Source organism: Halichoerus grypus, chromosome 12 (genome assembly GCF_964656455.1).
Source record: "Halichoerus grypus chromosome 12, mHalGry1.hap1.1, whole genome shotgun sequence".
Taxonomy (NCBI): Eukaryota; Metazoa; Chordata; class Mammalia; order Carnivora; family Phocidae; genus Halichoerus; species Halichoerus grypus.
Genome location: NC_135723.1, coordinates 52,749,284 through 52,764,569, shown reverse-complemented (window position 1 = coordinate 52,764,569; position 15,286 = coordinate 52,749,284). Strand labels below are relative to the sequence as shown.

General features: G+C 38.7%; 1 protein-coding gene across 1 annotated transcript in view; it reads left to right on the top strand.

Moving 5' to 3' along the window:
- Positions 1-1,072: 1,072 nt before the first annotated feature.
- Positions 1,073-15,286, top strand: part of MACC1 (MET transcriptional regulator MACC1) — a 59,744-nt gene continuing 45,530 nt past the window's right edge. Inside the window, exon 1 of the mRNA XM_036113150.2 lies at positions 1,073-1,199. The gene's annotated coding sequence lies outside the window, so the exon portion shown is untranslated. The remainder of the gene's footprint in view (positions 1,200-15,286) is intronic.

Here is a 15,286-nt window from a genome sequence, read left to right as displayed (position 1 = left end):
CGCTGGGCACGGGGTTCCATCTCATGACCCTGAGATCATGACCTAAACCAAAATCAAGAGTCAGACGCTTAACCAACTGAACCACCCAGGTGCCCCACCATCTGCTTATTTTAGGTCGATCTTCCCATTATGTTTTCGGGCCCAGGCCAAGCCAGGGCTTGTCTATATCCATTTTCTGGGTTGTGTCTAACAGGAAACGAAACGCTAGAAAAAGATGCTGTATGAACAAATGGAGGAAACACATTCCTCTGCTTTTTTTTTTTTTTTTTTTTAACATTCTCTTTCCCTAGGGTTGCAAAGAAGTGAAACAATTATTGCACCTTTCATTTTACCCAAGTTTTAAAATCCATTTCTTTTTTTCCCTTCAATTTTCTTGTCCTTGAATTTTGAGCAATCAGAAATAATGCTGGAATATATAGAAGGAAAATACAAAATCAGAAAACGGAAGGAAATATCAAAAAGGGATTCCATTTTGCTCACATTTTTAAAAGCACATTTTAAAAAATCCAAGGCATTTTTGTCAGATGAAAAGTCAAAGTTCTGCACTGTGTCTGTCACACCTCTGAGTGACAATCACAGTGCTGATGTAGGAGAACTAGACACCCTGAGGCCTCACAAGGGACGCTCTCATTCACCTGCTCCACCAGGCAGTGAGGCATCCTCAGCTCTGACTCATGACAAGGGAATCTGGTGGGGCAGGTTCCACCTCTGCATGGGGATTTGTTTGCATGAGGAGTTTTTAGTCCTCGCCTACACTTAGGGAGCCTTCTCATTCCTTGGCAAACATCAAACCACTTTTGTTTCCTTTTATAGAAATAGGTCTATATTTACAAATTATTCTTACATATTCCCTCCTGATCTGATTGTTGGAATGCTTTGCTTTACTGTTTTGCTTCTCCATTTATATACCCTTTTTTCCTAGGGTGAAACTGTACATCATCCACCCTCTTCTGCTGGTTTCAGGTGAGGAGTCTGAATTGTGGGTATTGTAGTTCTTTTGCCTTTTAAGGTTTCTGGTTGGGCAACCTTGGAGTCACAGTGGGAGGACTTCTAGTCCCAGGTGGCTCGATAAGCAGGAGTTCAGGCACCACACACAGAGGGAGACACGTTTGAAGAGAGTCGTTGGTTTTGGTAGAGTGACTTCCATTTGCTAAAATGGTGTTCCTGAACTGAAGAAGCTGGGGTTCATTTCCACAATTGTAAGTGTTGTTTTTAAAAAATTAATATTTTTTCACTACTGTTATATAGTACACACTAGGAAACTGTGTAATTTCCAGAAGAATTGACAACACTAAATGGTTCTTCCAACCTAAGCCCTGCTTGGAAAGAAAAAAGGGAGGGTAACTGATACTCTGTGATTTTGTGGGACATGGTTTAGAATAAACTTCGAGACAGAGACTAGAAGGATACCTTGAGAAATGATTTAGAAACACACACACACACACACACACACACACACATACACACGACTCTGGCTTGCTTCATATACGTAAATAGTTGAAATCCTCTGAAAATTTTAAGTATTTCAAAAGACAGCCACGTGTGTTGAAGACTGTGGGCATCGAAGTCAGATAAAGTTGGATTTGGTGGCTCCACTGCTTATCAGATGTGTGACCTTTGGTAAGATGTTTCACCATGTCAAGCCTCAGTTTCCTCATTTGTAGAGTCGTTATGAAATCTACCTCATTGGGTTAATACGATGAAATTTGCATCGTACGAAGTAGATGATTAAACAATAACTGATGGAGGATAAGTTGGGCTTTTCCTTAATTTTCAACTAAGCTTCAAAAACAGATTAAAGAAACTCTTTAAAGTGATAAAGTGATTCCACTTATGTGAGGTATTGAGAGTAGTCAAATTTATAGAAACAGAAAGCAGAATGGTGGTTGCCAGGGGTTGGGGAAGGGGAAAAATAGGAAATGTTTAATGGGCATAGAGTTTCGGTTTTGCAATTTGAAAATGTTCTGATGATTGGTTGCACACAATGTAAATTTACTTAACACTACTTAACTGTACACTTACAAACGGTCAAGTTGATAAATTTTATGTTATATGTTTTTCACCACAATTAAAAAAATAGATCAAAGAGCATGTGGTGAAAATTCTGGTGCCTCCAATTTATTAATGTGTCCCTCACTCTTGAAAAATGTCTAAGTCCATTTTCAGAGGCTTGATATTGGATCACCAATGTTAGTATCTGATTTTTACATACCAATAATTAATAGTGATGATGCTATATTTCTGGTATATTCTTAAAGTTGTCTCCACCTTAGTGATCATCTTTTAATACTCTCCTTAACTTAGTTATGTGATTATCTCTAATTCATAATAGTGATATTTAATATGATTTTATGGGTATTGTACAGAATCTAGGAATTAAGTCATAATTATTAGTTACATCTCAATTGCATTACTTATTCAGGTTTTCTCACCTTCCTTATAGCTTATTTATAAACAGATTATTTTTATGTGTCTGTGTCTTAGAAGTAACAGACCATCAAGACAGGATCTTTTAAATGCCAAGTTATCTTAAAATGTATTAACTAATATGGAGGACAAAAGACAACTTGGAATTCTCTTGATTTGAATCTTGAAAGTTTGTCATTGTTGAACTTTCTTGAAAGACCATATGTACTCCTGGCTGTCTATTAAGACTATCCCCTGTGGTATTTGATGATAACTGAAGGTGATAGCAACAAGTGTTTGTGACGAGTGCGCAAGGTTTTGTATGTGATATACCATGTGAATTTAAATCCTCTCAGGAGCTATGTCACCAAATCCAGGGTAACATCAGAATGAAAATAGAGGAGAAGGAAAGCTTGATAACTACTTGCCTAAAATAGCAGCACTGTTTTTACCATTGAATGCCATCTCTGGCCTACTTTCTCTAAGAAGTGTCATTTATTTATTTAGCAACTACTTCTAGCAATCCTGCAGTGTTTCCGCACGGGGCAGGGCCCTGGAGTTAAAGAGTGACTGAGGCTTAGTCCTTGAGGGGATCCTGCTCTACTCTAAGAGAGATGTACTCACAAAGAGCTGAAGGGAGGAAGTGCTAATCCATTAATCATGCCTGCCGTTCGTGGCATCACTGTTCATTAATTCCGACTCCTTAGAAGGTGTGATGCTTAGTATCAGGGGATAAAAGGAACTCCATAAATATTTGCTTGAACCGTAATCATTGGAGATTAGAAGAAATAAACTTCCAGACTTTTCTCTGAGTCCATCAAAAGCAGGATGGAGTGAAGAGATGTGTACTCAGAATAGCCAAGGAAGGGGAGGCGTGACCTACTGAATATTGAGGACACCGTGGGAAGTGGTGGAGCTTTAGCCAGACCTGGAAGGAGGTGCAGAATTCAAATAGGCAGAAAAACATGAAGAGACTATCTCATCTAAAGCAGCATTTCCCAAACTTCGCATGGATGAAATGATTTTAGGCAATAGATAGACTGGACAAGCAATAACATTGAGTAATGCTGTGAGGAAGTTAGTATATTTTTCAAATTTCTTTCAATGTTTCAAGGACAAAGTTTTACTGTTGTTGATATGACTTTAACTAACACTTGCGTCTAACACATGTTTTTAATTCTCCTTTGTAAGAACTATAGAGTAAGTAACAGGCTCAATGATTTTAGCAGGCAAAAGGTATTTAGTTGTAACTTTACTTTTAGAATAACATTTATTTTTATACTTATTGCCTATTTATTCCAATAGACACTGGTTTTTTTTCCATTTATGATACTGCTAGAGATGTGCTTTTATAATACTTACCTGAGCTAAAATCAGAGTAGATTTACAGAGAATACTAAGTGAAAAATAGTTCAGATCATACTTGGTAATGGAAAAAATCATGAAGAGGTGCCAGAATGCCTGAAGTTTGGGAACCATTGAAGTAGAGGCACTGTCAGATACAAAAATTAGGACGTGAAATGGAATCAGTTATGTTCATGTATAGCTGGGAAGGAAGGGTATTTGGTATTCTATGGATATCTTTGGAAAATGATGCTGGAGTAAGGTTGATTGTAGAAGGGATTTGGACTTTGGCTTCTAGGTGGTGTCCTGACCCAGGGACATGGTGAAAGTCGTGCTTTAGGAAGATCATCTAAGGAATGGCTTATAAGTGGTTTGGAGCACAGGGAACATGAATGCAGGCAGAGTACTTTGGACATAGGTCTTAATAATCTGAGCATGGATAAACAATGGGTGCTGGGAATGAAAATGGAAAAGAAGAAAGGGATGAGGAAAGTCATTCAATAAAAAAGAAAACCAGATAATAATTATAAAAAGACAACCACCAAGTTGCTCTTGAGTTGTTAAGTTTGGTGGCCTAAGAATTACAGTGACACTGAGACAAAAGAGAAAGAGCTAGCATTTGCTGGGGAAATGATCCTTTGTGCTACAGGCAATTTGAAAATAAGATGAATCAACCTTCCAGTGGAAAGGGAAACTACATTGTTAATCACATGGGACTGGAATTTTAGAAAGCCATCAGAGTTGGCCAGAGAAGTGGAGACAGCAAGCACATCCCTCCTTAAAATGAAACTTAGCCCTGCTCTTTTTTCTGCCCCACTCAAGGATAATTGGAGAAACTTCAGGTATCTAGGGAAAGGAAGGGGGTTTATTTATTTATTTTGTTTTTTAGATTCCACATATAAGTGAAATTATATGGTATTTGTCTTTCTCTGTCTGACTTATTTCACTTAGCATAATGCCCTCTTAGGATCATGTTGTCACACATAGCAAGATCACATTTTTATGGCCAAGTAATATTCCTCAGTGTGTGTGTGTGTGTGTGTGTGTGTGTGTGTGTGTATGTGTGTGTACCACATCTTTATTCTTTCATCTATGAGTATAGTCTTTTATAGAATAACATTTATTTGCTTTTTCTGGTTTCAAAGTGTTGCATGTTCACTGTAGAAAACTTGAGAACTACAGTCATACTTAACAAGGATGTACATCTTTAAGATTTGTGTTTGTGGATATATCCTCCCTTTTTATGACTATAACAGATATTAAGAATGAATAATTAATAAAAATGTTATGTGATCATTTTAGTTCACCCAATAATAAAGGATACATTTCCATATCATTGTATATCCTTCAATAACATAATTTTAAATTGCTCATTTGTATGTGATAATTTATCTAGTCCTTTAGTATTGAAAATACTGTTTCTCCCCATATTTGTTCTTTTGAGTAGTGCCACATTGAATATTGTTGTACAAAAATCTTAGGACATATCTGAGTACTTTTAAAGATAAATTTCTAGAATTTGGATTATAGGTCATAATACCCACTAAAACTCCTGACCATATCATGCAAAAGCAGGAAAGCCCTCATAGAATACTTAACAAGAAATTGAAATGATGAAACTTGCATTTTAGAAAGATCATTTTAAAAATATTATGTAGGGAGAACAGGAAAGATTGGAAGCAACAGACCAGGTAAGATTTATTGCAGAAATCTAGGTGAGAAAAAAAAGTAGAGCCTACACAAATGAAGCCACAGTAGTGTTGGAATATGGCAGAAATTTTTAGATATATTAATTTTATAGAATTTAGTGGATTAGGGAGAGTGGGGGGCAGGAATGGAGTAAAAATGATTGTGGATTATGTCCTTGTTTCTGACATGGGTAACTAACTGGGTGGACAGTGGTGTCCTTGTTCCCTTAGATAGGAAAGACAGGAGAAATGAGGTTGGAAGGAAAGATAGGTGAGTTCAGCTAAGGCTAGTGGACTTTGACCTGCCTATGATTATTCACACAAATAAATTATTTAAGCAATAGGACAGATCTGGGAGTCAGGGGTGCAAATAAATGAGAGAAAGATGTGGGAGTCAGCAGTCCCTAGACATAGCTACAGTCATGGTTGTGGATGAGATCTCCCAGAGGTATTGAGGACTGCAGAATGAGAAGAGTAGGCGGCTTATGGTGGTGTCCTCTGACATAAAACATGAAGGTTTAATCAGAGGAAGAAACAGCCATAGTGGAGACTGAGAAGGAGAGGCCAGCGAAATAGGAGGAAATCCAATGGTGAGTAGAGTGAGTGAAGACAAAGGAGGAGATCTTCCAACAGGGGAGAAGTTAGCAGTGTCACATGTCAGAGCAAGGCCTAACAAGAATGAAAGGTGGCCTTTAAATTTCTGTGGAAGTCTTGCCCCGAGCAGTTTCAGTAGAGTGGCAAGGACAGACACCAGAATGCTATGACTAGATCCGTGTTTCAATGACACAACTTTCGTGCAGTGGACAGAATAGCACAGGGAAAGAAGAGACAAGAAAATGGAAGGCTAGTGCAATGGAGAGGAGATTAGGGCTCCAGAAAGGATGTAATAAGGGCTAACCCAGGGCAGTTGCCATGGCATTATAGAAAGAGATGTGGCAAGAAGGTTTGCCAAGTAGATGGATATGATATGTGTTGGAGAGAATGGAGTTCAGGAGGGCTCCAAGATTTTAATCTGATATAAGTGAGAAGATTGCAAAACCATCAACAGAGGCAGAGTTCTGGGAGAAAAAAATAGGAATTTTTGTTGGTGAAGATAAGGAACGAGAGATGAGTTCTACCATGGATATGCATCTGGAGATGTATAAGGGTATGGCAGCATTCACACTGAGACCGTCTGAAGGTGGCTGTTAAGGTTCTGCAGCTCAGGGCAGAGATCTAGGTTAGAGACAAAGATCAGTGAGTCTTTCCCATAAAAATGGGACTTAGAACCATGGGGAAGGCTGGAATAGCTCAAAGAGATCACTGAGAGTGAAAAGAACAAGAAAACCATGGGCGATATTTAAATAAACAGGTAACATAGGTGGAGTCACTGAAGAAAACATGGAAGGATTGATCAAAGCAATAGCAGGAAAACCACTAGGATATTACTGCAAGAAAGTAGAGGAGAGGGAGTTTTAAGAAGCCATGGTCATCACCAAATCTGCTGCAGGCAGTACACTCAGGACGAGGACCAAGGAAGACCTTTGGGATCCAGGCTACTTGCAACTTTTGCTTTGGAAAAACATTTTTAGAATATTTACATCTTTTGTAATACTCTGACTTACATTGTCTTCTAGGTTTTTTTTTCTTCTTAATTTCTTCTTTCCTTTTGCGTGGAGTTAAAAACTTACCTTTGTTTAATTCTATAACACAGCTTTCAATTTGTCTTCCTGACTGAGCTTACGGGAACTATATTACAACCAAACTGACCTTCCTAGAAACTGACCAGTTTGACCTCATGAAAATTTATCAAAGGCAAAACTTTATGTGGGTTTCTCTTCTCACTTCTTGCCATTCTAAAGAAAATAAGTTGTGTTAATTCACATATCAATTCATATACCAAACTTTCTTTTTATTTACTGAAATTTTCTCCTTGATACCTATAGCTAGATTTAATTCTAGACCCTCAGGCTAAGCTGCTAGGAGGAGCCTGTATCCTTGTTTGATTGAAAAGTAGTATGTCTCCAGCAGAGACTGCTCACTGGGTGATTCTCTTTTTTGGATTATTTCAATAAACTGAACATTCAGTAACAAATTATTTGTCTTTGAATATCAAGAATTGAGCATCATTTTCCAGATGTAAAGTAAATTTCTTTGTATTTACATGTAGCTTACAAACTTAAAGTATGAATGTAGTTTAATGTCATACCTGTAATCCAGTCTATTTTTCTGTATTCTCCTGGGAAAAGAAAGCATGTTTGTTACAGCTCACCTATTTACTCAAAAATATAGACTCATTTATCCTGTCTTCCGTGTTTCAGTCAGGTTTCCAAAGGTTGATGCTATAAATGAGCTGGTCAGTTATTTAGGTTGCGCATTTCACTCAGACTAACATTTAGACAAATCTGTGTTGGGATGCCAGGTGTTAGATACTCTGATAAAAAGGTGTTAGAGACTTGTGCCAGATAGAAGGACTTGAAAATAGTATTTTGAAAAATTGAACAATCAAGAGAGGCTTTAATATCTGTCCAAATATATTTACAAAGATATTTTAAAAATATAAAGTAATTCTTACCCACAATAAAAAATGCAAATAATATACAAGCTTAGAGAATGAAAAGTAAGTTAAAATGCCAGGTTTCAGATTCCTCATCTGCAAATCCTGTCCTCAGAAGCACAGCATGACAGTTTGCAGTTACTTCTGAATTCTTTCAGTAATAAATATTCTAAACATATGGAGTATTTGCTGTCCTTGCTTTTTTTTTAACTTAATGTTTTGATGATTGATTCATATCATTGCATATGAAGATACCACACTTTTTTTTTTATCACAATGGTTATAGATATGTCAAAACTTATTTACCAGTCTCCTATCGGCAATTGTTATATACTTTCTAGTCTTTATTAACACAGCTGCAGTGATCATTTTTGCAAAATAATAGGATATTAAATTGGAAATTTTGGCTAAGATTCTAGGATAATGGATTGGAGATACCAAAAAGAGGTGTCTGACTAAAATCCCAATTGGGGATATTTTTCCAGTTTTGAGCTCCTCACTCGCATCCAGGTTATAAAAAAACTATAGGGAGAAAAACACAGAGGATTTTGTGAGAATGATTTGGAGAGCTAACCCAATGCAGAGGGACAGAAGTGAGGAATGGTACTTTTTATCTCAAGCTTTGAGGAAGTGCCTTTATTGCGAACTCCTGGAAAGCTTGGAGTGTCTTTCTGCTAAAAAAAACCAGAGCTCAAGGAGGCGTAGCTGACAGAAGAATTAGATGCGTTGCTCATTCCATGAGCCGTGCAGTCATAAGCTTCTCAGGATCCCCCAGAGCTCACTTGCACATGGTCACGCACGCGCGCACACACCCACACACGGTATCAGCAATAAACATCAGCAGAGACAAAAACAGCTTTCTGTCATACCAGTAGAGTAAAAAAGTTCTGTTTTATCTCTCCCTTTCCTTCCCCATTCCTCCATTTGGAGGCTTCAGTACCAGGATCTTGCAAGTCAGGTGATGGAGGAGGTGAGGCAGGAAAAGAGAGGGTGCACACAGCACTCCCTCCCCCAAAAGCTGTAAAGCTGCAGGGCAGGGGAATCTGTCTTACGCTGGGACATGGTGTACTGATGGAAATACTGGATGAGACATTCTAATTTATGAAACAAAACTGCATTTTGCAACTTAAAGTAACCGCAGGATTTTCTTTCGGTCTAAAAGTGACCAGAAGATACACGAGGCCAACTGGGGAATTTTATTAGTGGTATTGGAAAAAACACCCCCCAGTGAATACATTTTTAAAAGGAAAGTGGTAGACAGAAATGCAGTTGCATTCTGAATTCCTCTCACAATTGTTTTTAAAATGATCTATACCTATCTTTGCCTACATGTAAGGAACCAGTCTTAAATTGAAGTACAATATACTAATTCATGGATTTCCAGAGCAGAGTAGAGTTAATTAACTTGCAGTAGGAATAATTGAAACTAATACCGTATTCTAGGATGCACTTTCCAAGATGGCAATCATAGCCATATGTGTCTTTTAAATTCTAAATTAATTAAAATGAATTAAAATTAACAATTCAGTTCCTCAGTTGCACTGACATATTTCACGTGTTTAGAAGTTACATGGAGCTCTTGCTACCTGCTTCGACAGGGCAGATTTGGAACATTCCTAAAACCACAGAATATCTGGTCCTTATAACAGACATCAAGCCATTTAATTCTTAAAAAACACAGTGGCAAAGGCATAATTATTATTCCCACTTAATAGATAAAACATGAAGATCAGAGAGGTTTTCCTAAATTGATCACTTTCTTTGATTCCAGGTCCCATGTTCTTTCCTCTAAACCACATTTTTCTACCCTCAAAACAAGTATAAAATATAAAATCAGCTTCACTTTACTTTCACAATACAATGGGGAATATTCTAAAATCTAGAAATCCCTAAGAGAAGGAGGCTTTGCCCTTCTCTGTATCGTTACTATTGGTGGGAAACACAGTCTTGTTTCTCCTTTCTAATACCTGCCATTTTACAATCCATTTAACATTTATTCACAGAGGTAGGTTCAACTAAAAGACAGTTTTATTTTTATTTATTTATTTTTAAAGATTTTATTTATTTATTCATTTGACAGAGAGAGCGAGCGAGAGCAGGAACACAAGCAGGGGGAGTGGGAGAGGGAGAAGCAGGCTTCCCACGGAGCTGGGAGCCCAATGTGGGGCTTGATCCCAGGACCCTGGGATCATGACCTGAGCTGAAGGCAGACGCTTAACCGACTGAGCCACCCAGGCGCCCTAAAGATAGTTTTAATGAATGCTGTCATCTACATTATTCCTTCACTTCAGTAGCGGTCTCTAAAAAGCTTCTCACTGACTTGGATATGTCTAGATTGTTTTGAGACTTGCTCTCTGTTGTTTTTTTAACAAATGAAGATCAATGAAATATATAATAAAACTAAACATCTAGTGGTTTGTTGCAGATGGCTCTTTTATTGGGAGTGAGGAAGCAGTACAGGAGCAATGGGGGGAAATGATCATTAGCAGTGAGTGAGGATGAACACACACACCCTTCCTTTCTAGGAGGCCAGAAAGGTCCAACTGGTGCACGGACTAAGGGAGTTACCTCCAAGTTGTGCATCCTTGGAGGCTGAAGCTCAAAAACAGAATCTAAGGAGGTCTTGAGTGCAGAACTCGTAGTCCCTGGAAGCTCAGGTGTGAAAAGGAGTGAGTTGGGCTCTGACTACTTCTGTCCACTCTCACGACCACTGTCCTCGTTGAGGCCGCTGCCGTTTTTCCTTGTCTCTGGTTCTGCTCCACCTTGTGCTCCCCATACTTCTACAGTGTAAATCATAAATCGGATCCTATCATTCCCTTGATTTAAACTCCTCTGTGTCTTCTTTCCTTTAGGCTAAAGTTCAATTTCCTCAGCGTGTCTTGTAAGGTCATTCAGGCCCAGCTCTGCTGGCCTCTGCATCCTTTCCTCTTGCCACTTCCTCTGTCCTCTCACCTCAGTCTCTGCTGCACTGCTATGACCCAGCCTTCCTCAACTACTTGCTTCCTGAACGAGCCACACTCACACTTGTTTCTCTATCCCCTGTATCAAATTCCTTTTACCTGAAGCACTCTTTACCCTTCTTTGTACACACTCCAGTGTGGCTGCCACTGGAACCCAGATAGCGCAATCTTCAGAACCCTTTTCATAAACACTACATGATACTCCGGGGCAGACAGGCTGAGGGGTGTCTCCGGTCCTTATGAGCCCAGCTGCTACTTTCATCCCCGTCTTTTGTTGTACCTCCACACTGCATCAGCCTTCTGCTGGGCTGGACCAGCACCCATCAAGATCATCTCTACATTTGATTCATCAATTCTGATGACACAGTATCACATCTCTCTTTAGAAGATCTATTTTTAAATAAAGAAACATAAAAGTAGAAATCCATTCTACTAAATAATGCCCAGGCATCTTTGAAGGTTGTAAAAAAGAGAAATGCACAGCTAGGTTGGGTAGGCTTAGGTTAACACTTTCCTGGATGCAGGGTGATGTTAAAAATATTCAACCGTGGATATGGCATGGACACTGACCTATCAGAATGGATGCTGGCCAGTGTATGACAGCTGGGTGTCCTCACGGAATATCCACTCTGCCTGCAAGCAAGGGATAGGCATGAAAATATTGCCTGGCTTTTATAAACTTCCAATATTGGAATCACCCATGTTTCTAGGCTATAATGTCAAGGGATATTTTTCAAAGCCTAACTCTGCATAAAGGGGAATATTTCTCCTGGCCAAAACAAAGAGGAGATTAGATACTGATGACTGCAGGCAGTGCTTTGGCTCCCCTCTCGTGTAATTACAATACTTGATCTCTCATGTCTTGAGTTGGGTTTGGCAGTTTCCTAAAGTTCAAAGGCCCTGTGATTAACCTATGCACTCTTGCCTGTTGCAATTTGACAATTTATTTCCTCTTCCAGGATTTGTTGCTATGATCAGTAAGTTGGTTGAGAATGTTGATAACAGAGGTCTCTCAGTAACTTCTTTCCATCTTGGATGTCATCATGTTTTTTCTTCAGTTTTTGTTATCATTATTTTGAGATATAAGTTAGGACTATTTGTTAATGGGGAGGTATTTTTATGTTTCCCTGTCACTGTCCATTTCTAGTAGTCTTTTAAATGAGTGTGTATGTGTGTGTGCATGTGCATGCCAAATGGGATAGCCAATTGTTTTCCTTTATTCTCTATCTTGCTAATAATTGTACATGATGTGGCTAAATCACAACTGCTTTAAAATTCTGCTCATAAGGCCTTTTTCCTTTATGAAGGTATGTATAATTCACAACTTTCTTATTGATTCATTTTACATAACGTTTAGTTTTATTTATTTTTAAATTTATTTTAAACATTATTTTCAAATAAAAAGAAAGAATTGTTGATTTTTAAATAAAAAGTCTTTTTTTTCTTTTTTCTTTCTTTCTTTCTTTTTTTTTTTACTAAAAGAAGGAGGTAGGATTGAAAGTAGATTCTGCAGTATTATTTTGGATGACACTTTATGTACTCTTGACTCACCTCTGTGATTTCCTCTTCATTCCTTTTGGTGTTTAATTCTCATGTTAATAAGTGCTCTGTTGTCCCTGTGTGCTTCCTATTTAATTTGAGCAATTGGACCTATTCCCTTATTCTAATCTTTATTTCAGGGCATGGTTCTGAAGTGATTGCTTCCTGATAGTTATGTGATGATCTCCCTAGAGTTGATGGAGGGTGTGGAGGGGGAGGGTGGTGCCAGAGCAGGGGATTGGCTTCAGGCCAAGAGGATGCTGATTTTCCATTGTGCTGAGCAAGGCAAGCCAAACCCTCCACCTGTGTACTTCACCCGTTTCTCCTGCGTTGAACTGCTGCCTCCAGCGCTCCACCACACACTCTCAGGTCCCTTCTCTGTGTAATCCCCTTTGGCCTCAGATAGCTTTGTTTGGGATGGTGCCTATGTTTTGGTATGTCTGGACAGGGGGAGGTCAAATCTGCCAACTCTTTATCTATGGACCACATTCCCACCTTTGTAGCTAAGGAATTTTCCTTCTACTCTCAGCTTCCTTGTACAAGCCTTTATAAGCCACATAATCTGTCTGTGTCTCAGTTTCTTATCTGCAAAAAGAGCTAATAACATTGGCTACTTTTCTCCTAAGATAGCCCTGAGGATTAATAAGCTGGCATTCAAAAGCACAAGTGTCTGAGATGATAGGCCTTCCATAAATTCAAATTACTATTATTACCATCCTCCCTTTTTTACGGCCAGCAGAATAATAACTCATATAGGATCTAGTATTTATGGAGGGCTTTGCATTTTTTTTTTTTAAGATTTTATTTATTTGACAGAGAGAGACACAGTGAGAGAGGGAACACAAGCAGGGGGAGTGGGAGAGGGAGAAGCAGGCTTCCCGCAGAGCAGGGAGCCCGATGCGGGGCTTGATCTCAGGACCCTGGGATCATGACCTGAGCCGAAGGCAGACGCTTAATGACTGAGCCACCCAGGCACCCCTGCATTTTTAAAAGTAGTTTATAATGTTTAATCATTTAGAAAAGCCTCATTCTGCATAGTCTCATCATTGTGCTTTTATGGGCAAAGGATTTACTAAGAGTCTTCTGTAGATCTCTCTTTTTCATGAACTGTTCGGCATCATGTCAGTTGATATTATTACTTCTTAGTCCTATTTTGTCTCTCTTTTGAAAGATTTGTTCTGTATCAAGGCTGCTTGGGGTGTAGGGGATTGATTCTTCTGATAAATTGGATAATATATATGTAATCTGACTTATAAATTGGTAATGCTCATAAAAATCTTGCTTCATTAGAGAAAAACTGAAAAGACTAAAAATGAGGCTGAAACTTGAATGGAGAACTCCAGAATGGAGGCTAGGATCAGGGGCAGACTTCAGGGGCTTATCAAGACATGATTGAATAATCAAAGGGTGGAGCCTGGACAAAATGTTTACTTGTCTGGGTAAGCCTTCAATGTTTACTTTGGCCAGTTGATCCTTTCATCCTTTCATGCCCACTAGGAGACCAACATCCATTAAACTCAAGTCTTTGGCAGTCCTGCTTTGTTCATTGTTTACATCCTGAAATAGCATGGTTCTCTTGGCTCTTTATCCCTCTTGATCTCCCATGCTGCATTTGGATTCAGTGGCTAATTCTGATTCAGAAAAGTCCCTGGGACTTTACTTAGGCACTAGTTTAATTACTGCCAGGTTTTTCCCAGTCCTCATGAAAGATCAGACATTGCTTTGATCAATATCTCTTTGTCAGTGGTTTACTTCTCTTCCCACCATACTCCTCTATGCCCCAGGTATCCGATGCCCCCGGGAACCTCCAGATGTTGTAATCTTCTTGACGTTTCTTTGCTAATATCCAAACTTCAGACCCTGCTCTTATTCCCTCTACCTGGATGAGGCAGTGCCTGTCAGACAGGCAGAAAGATGGTCTGCCCTCAGGACTTGGCTGTTTCAAGGTTTCACCACTAGAGAGTGGTGTTTTCTTCTTACGATCCTTGAAATGGTTTATATTGAAATGGTTGTGTTTTGTTTTGTTAAGATTTTATTTATTTATCTGAGGGAGCAAGAAATCACAAGTGGGGGAGGAGGGGTAGAGGAGAGGGAGAAGCAGACTCCCTGCTGATCAGGGAGCCCAACATGGGGCTCGATCCCAGGACCCTGAGATCATGACCTGAGCTGAAGGCAGACACTTAACCAACTGAGCCACCCAGGAACACTGAAATGGTTTTTATTAAATTTTTCCATAAATGAAATTGTGTATATATTCTAGTGAAAAAATAAGCCTGTATATTGTAAGGACTAAAAATGAAAACAAACAGTAAAAACATTTCTCCTAAAGATCATAATGTTAAGTCTACTATTAGAAGATCAAAATTTGACAGAAAGTTTTCTGCTTCATCTGAAACTGAGTGTGAAGAATCGTGATTTTGAATTCTGCAGCTCAAATATGGCTTTTTAAATGTTCCATGGTCTATCCAGAGTTTGTCTTTAACCATTGTGCATAATGCAGTTACATTCTACTTTCTTGGTTTTCGTCTGGAGACATTTGTAAAATAAGCCATGCTTCCAAGTTAATTCATTCCTCAGTTAGTTCAGTCCTCAGTTTATTCCAAGTTAATTCATTCCTCAGTTAATGCATTCCCCAGTTTACTGATGGTCCCTACACAAGAACATATGCAGGTTTTTCTAAATGGACAAAAGAATTTGATATGTATAATCTTAAAAATCAAAGTCAGGCCAACTTTAAAAATGCCCAAGAAAGAAAAACTAAGATGTCACTAAGATTCCACAGAATCTTTATCTTAGTTATGCTTATTTAATAT